The following is an 8,044-nucleotide window of genomic DNA, read 5'->3' on the forward strand; positions in this document are numbered from 1 at the left end:
GGCTGGCTGGATAGCGATCACGTGATATATGTCCTTTCCTCGGCTATATAATTAAGGCAGTTACAAGTTACCAATAATTACAAGAGAATGTACCTTCAGGGTATGCTGACAAAATTTCAAAACAAAAAGTAAAGTCCGTGGCATGGGAATGGTTCAAGTAAGGCAGAGATTATGGTGGAAGGAAACGCTGGGAATGGTGTACATCTTCGGGGTTACGTAATTCACAGGACGCAGCTGTGATTAATCGCATAGGAAACAGTCGATATCTCGTCCTTGCTTCTTCTCTAACTTTCAAGTTTCGTTGTCTCTAAGGTAGTCGGCTCAATCGGTCTTAGGAAAATTCTGATTTCTAATATTTGTTTCCCCAAGTTTTCCCAGCCCTGAAAAAGTTATGCTGTGCGATGTATCAGCACTCTGCGGTTCATTTGAATGTTAACCAGATGTGGAGAAATGGCCTGGATTCGTGCTGCAAGTCTGTAGGTGCGTTTGTTTTCAAAGCCTTTACACAAACATCACTTCAGAAGGCTTGCGGTGTTCAAACGACTCCCAAAAGTATCGGGATTGTGTTTAGAGGTTACCTGACTATGAATGTTATGGTATTAATAGCAGTAGTAACAGCGTGCTGATCACAGTGGCCGCACGGTCTAAGGCACGAGCCGTCTTCGTCTGCTCAGACACTGGGATCGCGAATTCGAATCCCACTCGAGGCATGGATGTCTGTGTGCGTTTATTCTGTTCTGTGTCTGTGATGTTCTGTGTATAGGCAGCGGCCTTGCGACGGGTTGATGCCATGTCATTGGAGCCCTACCGACTGTGTATAGGATTAAGAAATTGAAAAGCGGCCATGGCCCAACAAAGGGCTGTAAAACCGTAGATAGGCAGGTAGATAGGTGAGTAGGTAGGTAGGTAGGTAGGTAGGTAGGTAGGTAGATAGGAAAGATAGGTACGTAAATAGCGGTACGACAACTACAACTACTACTACACTACAACTGCAACTACTACTAATACTGAAATTTCTACTACCATGGAACTACTAATATTCCAACTATTGCAGCCACTGATGCTACTACGAACAGTACACGGAGGGGAGCCCTTTTGAGGCCAGCAGCCGCTTAGCTGGTAAAGAAATTCCTTGCGTTTAATGGGCAGCTAAGCTTTATTACAGCGCTCAATATGTGATGGGATACACCGCTGAGCCTCAACCTGAACCAGTGAATCCAGTTTAGACCCCTATATCATATTCATTTAGTATAGGCATATATTGCTCTTACACTCCCATGGCAGACATAATAAGAATAACAATTCATTAAAGTGTTCATCAACAATCAAACGCCAATTATGGGTAAGCACTGAAGAAAGGAAAATGTAGCAATACACATGATGCCGACAGACATTGACCAAGAAACAGAGAAACTACACAAAGAACATAATATATACTAAATAACAGAAACGTTACGTTTGTGAGCAAAAATCTTAAATATTATTACTAGAGTTATTAAGTATATGGGTGTGAAACTTGGTCTCTGACATTAAGGGAGGCACGTAGACTGAGGATGTTTGAGAACAGGGTGTTGAGGAGAATATTTGGACCGAACAGAGATGAAGTGACAGGAGGTTGGAGAAAACTGCCTAATGAGGAGCTTCATAACTTGGACTCTTCTCCAAGTATAATTATAATGATCAAATCAAGGAGGATGAGTTGGGCAGGTCATGTAGCACGAATAGGGGAGACGAGGAATGCGTATAGGATATTCGTGGGAAAGCCAGAAGGAAAGAGACCACAGGGAAGACCAAGGCGTAGGTGGGTGGACAATATTAAAATGGATCTTAGAGAGATAAGATGGGATAGTATGGATTGGATACATCTGGCTCAGGATAGGGACCAGTGGAGGGCCCTTGTGAACACGGTAAAGAACTTTCGGGTTCCATAAAATGCTGGGAAGTTCTTGATTTGCTGCTGAATTGGCGGCTCCTCCAGAAGGGCTCAGGTCCATCAGTAAGTAAGTAAGTAAGTAAGAGTTATTAAGAGAATTATTAATATCAGCTATAGCAAGAAACACTCTTTAGAAGAATCTGATGCATAAACAGATCTGGTTGAGGGACTGACCTTGGAGCAATGACAAATATCGAAAGTTGGACGGTTTCTGGTTATCCCAGTAGGTACGCGTAAATGGATTAGAAAATAAGTTTGTTTTCAAAGACACTGAATAGAAATAAAGCACCAAGGAAATGCCCAGACTTGAGTGTTGAAACATTCTATGTAACTAACATGACATCCGTAATCGCAAGTGCCAATGAGAAACCTGCCGTGTTATTGGGCTCAGTTCTCTCAAGTTTAAGTGAATAAGGCAGTGAGACAGAAGCACACTTAAGTTTAGATCGGACTAAAGCGTCATTAACAAACATGAGAGTACTAGCAGTAGAAAAGGAAAATATATGATTGCTATAATGAATCAAACCTAACATTTTCAAGTATCGTAAAGAAGTGATCTAGGCCAACTTGACTGTGAAAGTGAAGCTTACATTCTAGAGAACTTCCAAGATCTTTAACACAGCGACAGAGGGTTGCTAATTTATTGCGTGACTTATAGTTACTGTTGCTCTTACTGCCAGTTTACGAGTAAAACAAATAATTATAGTTTTAACAAAATTTATTTTCCTGCCATTTTCTGAACATCGAGTGTGAACACTGTCTGTATCACACCGTAAAAGCTTACAGTCCTCAACTTCCGTGATGTTAAGGTACACCGTTAGATCATCCGCAAAAAATAGATGGGTGGTTTTGTCAATGGAAGCGCAAATATCGTTAAAAAGGGTAAAGTTATCCCTCTAACAGGCCGTGAAGGCCCATAGGGTTGTGAGACCTTGAGGCTCCCACATTATCTAGAAAATCGGCTCACAGATGGCGGTAAGGTTGTCAGCCTTACGCGCCGGCCGCCCTTTACCCCAAGGAAGATTCCTGGTACCCATTTCTGTTAGAGGCTCAGTCGACCCCAGGGCCATAATGCGGCTGGAAGGATTAGGTAAATTGAAAATATCCACCTCATCGGGACTCGAACCCGCTACTTTCCTGTTTGTAGCATAGTGCCTCAACCAACTAAACTACCGCGTTCCCCGCCCAAATAACGTTAACAACAAAAAGTTCTGGGATTAACTAATCGCCTAGTTTCCTTTGATATGACAAGGACGGCGTAGAAAAATGTGCCCAACGATTCTTCTACTGTCGCATGTGTATTAGTTGTAACGGTAACGTTTTTACCGAGCCGTTGCCTAACAACATTAGCGGAATACACGTACAGTCGATGCAAGCAGTTCAGACGGGCTCAGATGCCATGAATTCCAGAGTTGATATGGGGGAATTCACACACACAGATCTCATAAGCATACTTTTATTTTTTTTAAATAAAGAAAGTAGGTTAAAAATACTAAATAGCAAAGACTGTGCAATGGGTACCTGTGGAACAAATGACTTCATTGTAAGAGAAGGAAGGGAAGAGCAGACACGAACCGAGCAGCATCTACTAGTCAAATAACTATGAAACCAATTGCTATGTTTACAAAGAAGCAAAAAATAGAGGACTAGGTCAAAAGCATTTTTAAATCGAAGAAAATGTAGTCAGTTTAACCTTGAGTGCTGAGAGTAAAGGATTTAGTTAAACTAGATAACCAAAGTTGTCTAAGTGGGTCTAAGTTTATGGAAACCATGCTGAGAAGCATTAAGCTTATATTTTACGAAATAATATACCTGATGACGGATGATAAATTAAAAAACTTTGGAAAAAAATGTTGAGCAAAGAGATATATCTGTAATTGCTAACCTTTCTTTCAAATTGGAAGAACCTTTTTCCACAAGGATTAGAGTATTGAACTAGATACACTGAGGGTAAAAATATAAATTAGCAAAGGCATAAAGATATGAGAGCGTCCAATAATGGAGCGCCTCTGTGGACTAGTGGGCAGAGTTCCTGACTATAGACCCAGAGGTCCCGGGATCGATTACCGACTCTGCCGGATTTTCTGAGAAGTAGAGGGTCTAGAACGGGGTCCACTCAACCTCGTGAGGATAATTGGGGCGCTATTTCAAGGAAATAGCGGCTCCGGACTATAAAACCGAAATTAATGACTTTGTAATAGTAAAATTCTTTAGTGGTTAGGTAGGATCGTGAAATATATGGCAGTCGCCTAATTGCACCTCCCCCCAGATTACCATAATAACACGATTGCATACTACGGTCCTTTAGTCCATACTGAATTACGTTTGCGGTGTACCTATGAATTACCTATAGGAGCCAGTGTATGTATGCCTTCTGTTTTCCCGGAAGGTCCACCAGAAAAAGCGAGAAAATTTGTGAAGTTACGGAAAAAAGGCTTAAGTCACTAAACGTTACTTCTCTGGAGCAGTAGAAACAACTTTAGATGCGAAGAGTACTATCTTCTGGGATATAACGCCGTGTAGGTACAATCGACGTTTCGGAGGAACATATTACTTTTATCCTGAGGGTCGAATAAGCAGAGTAAGGCACCACCGTTGTGAGAAACTCAAATCCTACAACTTTAGATGTATGTGCAGTGATGTAACTCCGAATAAGACATATTGTTCTCAGAGATATACACAGTTTCAATTCGAGTCTCCTAATGAGAAGAATTTTTGCGATGCACTTAATCATTTTGATCACACTGTGACTCAACTTTCCTCTCCGTAACACGACAGGAATGCCATTGTTGCCTTACGTGAATTGAGGTCTCATATTTACTTTGGTGTTTGAAACTTAACCGGTCTAGAAAACCGAAATTAACGGCCGTTGGGATTCGTTGCGCTGACCACTTGACACCCTCTATCCGTAAAAGTTGGCACTAAATATCGCCGACGAGCGGCGGTCGCTCGGTCGGTATAGTTCGCTTGCGGAATGGAATCTCGGAGTTTGTTTCTGTTTTGTCTGAAACTTAATGTCCTACTTAAAATCTATTGTATCCGTAATTATAAACACGTAGCGTATATAACAAATAAACACTTTCCGTTACATTTTCGAAAGGTTGAGAAATTACATAACTTCACGATTAAATTTCATGTCCATAGTACCCCCTGCCGTCTTTATATTTAGCCTCGAATTCCAAATTCTTTTCTATTAACATATTCTTGTGCCTTATATTGTTACGTGGTTTTTGTAACAAAGTAGGTATCATTTAGGTTCGCTTCAAGAATGTGCTAACAATCTGAAAGTAATAGTAATAATATATTGCATTTATAAGCTAGGAAATATACGCATAAACAACACTTCTGGTACTTACACTAAGTTTCCTTGAATTATGGAGAAAAATATTCACGGAGAAATGTGTTAAGGATAAAGTGTGTTTCATTCTTGTTCATAACTTCTCTTCCTAACAGTTTCCGTTCCAATAAATGTTTAGAATTATGTGCATGGTATTATGGACGTGGGCAAAGAAAACATATGTCCATGTGAAGTGTCCTCTTCAGTTTCCCCCCCCCCTCTTGGCACTACAGCCCCAGTTGGCCTAGGCCTACCTCCATGAACTTCTCCGTTCACTTCGGTTTTTCTAGATCTTACACATTCGGTAGGACTCCTTGGGCGGGTGATCAGCTCGTCGCAAGGCCTCTACCTGTACATAAACACAGAAAAACGCACACACACAAACTAAACATCCATGCCCTGAGTGGGATTCGAACCCACGATCCCGGTTTCCAAGAGAGCGAAGACAGTACATGCCTTAGACCGCTCGGCTACCGTGACCGGCGTCCTCTTCAGTTATCCCACATTAACCGAGTTTGAAAGGGTATAGACTCCAAAATATGATATATTATGACAATCCATTCAGCTTTTTCGAGTTGCAACATATGGACGGATAAACAATGAGGGAGTTGTATTATGGCGAAGCTAATGGGGAAGTTTTTCTTTCCGAATCCCCGTTGCGAAAAAGCCAAAATCGTTTCTTACCAACATTTATTTCTTGTAATATAATCATAAAAGTTACACGTTTAAGTATTTTTGCCCAGCATTGCAGTTTACTGGTTAGGACTTTCATTTCATTAAGTGAGTTCCCTAGTTATAATTTAAAATCGTAGATCGGTTATCCCGAATTAGTTATTTTGTTCTTCCGGGATAATTTGGGAAGTACCTTAACATAAGCCACGGCCACTTCCCACCGAATTCGTTATTCAGCATCAAGTCAAGGATAAATAAATTCAATTTAAACGCAGTGGTCTTCTCGATATAGCATCGTATGTAATAGATACATGTGCTGAATTTGTAAAGGAATTACCACTTTGAAATTTACCAATCAAAAATGTTACCTAGACCCTAAAAACGGCAGCAAGTTCTTATGTTACGTCCGCAACTTCTACCATTTAAAATTGTGGTATACACGAATCGTCTTGTGGTTAGCGTTCTCGCTTCGATTACTATCAATTAATTCCACAGCCTCACGTTCTATAAAACTTATTAAAAGCTATTCACTTCAATAAGTTTTATAGAACATCAGTGTTGCACGTGAGACTGGAACTGATTGATACTAAGTGAAAAGTGCTAAGGCCTCGCCATAGTTCAAGAGGTTAGTCGCTGGCTTCCCACCGCGGCGGCCCGGGTTCGATCCCGGGTCTGGTCAAGTGTGGATTTGTGGTAGACAAAGTGGCGCTGGGGCATGTTTTCTCCGAGTACTTCGGTTTACCCTGCCAATCTTCATTCCACCAACTGCTCCACAATCACCCTCACCTATCATCTGGGGCTGGTACAATAAGCCAGAAGTGGGCGCAGTATAAGGGACTTAGTCCCACCCCACTAGCATTAAAAAGAAAAGTGAAAAGTGCAGCGGGATGTTACAGTATAATATTATCCTTGCTTCGAACTTTTGCTCCGACAGTGGCTACCCTTAATATAATATTTTATTGCTTCCCTTAGACCCTACAGCAAATGCTCGGATAATAAATTCAAATATACCCCGACTGCAGAACTTCACTCGATTTCTTATTAATAATTCACAATTATCGCATCATCCGCCAGCTTCTAATCTGTTAGCAGAAGAAACGTCAATATAAACCAATAATCGAAGGCTGTAACGCTATTCCTAGAAGATTTTATAAAGTACATAAGATGATTTGACATTCTTTTATATCACAATTATACTTTTCCAAAAGTTTAAAGTTTCACTTACAATTTTAACAAGTTCCCTTCCTCTCCTTCTTTAATGACTTTTAATTACTCATTTGAAAACAAACTCCAACATTTTTGAACTTCCATTCCTCTTCAATTTCAAGTACACATGTAAAACATCTCCAGTTCACCTGTTTACTGTACATAAGGCTTCTGCTATATATACGAGTTGTCCCTTCTCGATGAAACCATAAAGGGGGTGGGGGCGATATAGAGAACTTCAGTCGAAAGCGTCGAAAGTTTCTGGCGAGACGAAATGACGTCTAGCCTCTCCAACTAACCCGTTCCGCGCCCGAACCACAACTGACTGGAAATGAGTTTCACTTTGCTCGGCGGCGCAAGGCGTCCTTATAGCGCGCCGTCGCTCTCAGGACGCATGCGGCAGATAACACGTAAACACTGACAACGTTCACTTGTTTTCTTTCAGTCCCAATCTTCAACACTCTCCGGCAACAAGAGAAACTTCTAACTCAATTTCAGAGGCACACGTATAAATGATATTTCTCCGGACTAAATCAATTTTAAAACCGATTTTAAACATTAGCGCCCGTGACTACAGTAAAGACGTGATCCTGCAATAAATCGTTGGAGATCTCTCATTCTGTCCTTCGACATATTTCACTTCTCAAATTATTAATTAATTTATTAAAATTGTGTATATGCAACACAATCTTCAGATCACCACTTAGTCTATATTTCCATGCAAATTCACTAAATGTTTCGGCCACCTGAGTCATCAAGTATATATGGTGATCTATATAAATTGCTACACTGCACTATAATACTGCTATAGTCCGTGAAACATGTACATATAATTCATGTTAGAATAGTCTAACATTTATAATAATTTGAAAATAATTCATATCGACGTGTTGTGT

General features: G+C 40.6%; 1 long non-coding RNA gene across 3 annotated transcripts in view; it reads right to left on the minus strand.

The window, feature by feature from the left end:
* The window catches only part of LOC111868829, a 62,892-nt gene extending 55,405 nt beyond the window's left edge, over nt 1–7,487 (minus strand). For 2 of the 3 annotated variants that reach the window (XR_002843571.2, XR_004513481.1), the window contains exon 1: nt 7,168–7,486. This is a non-coding gene — a long non-coding RNA (uncharacterized LOC111868829). Of the gene's footprint in view, nt 1–7,167 lie in introns of all 3 variants that reach the window. The other variant, XR_004513480.1, reaches the window with a different exon arrangement.
* Between the last annotated feature and the right edge of the window lie 557 nt (nt 7,488–8,044).

The sequence above is a fragment of the Cryptotermes secundus genome, unplaced genomic scaffold (assembly GCF_002891405.2).
Source record: "Cryptotermes secundus unplaced genomic scaffold, Csec_1.0 scaffold257, whole genome shotgun sequence".
Lineage (NCBI taxonomy): Eukaryota > Metazoa > Arthropoda > Insecta > Blattodea > Kalotermitidae > Cryptotermes > Cryptotermes secundus.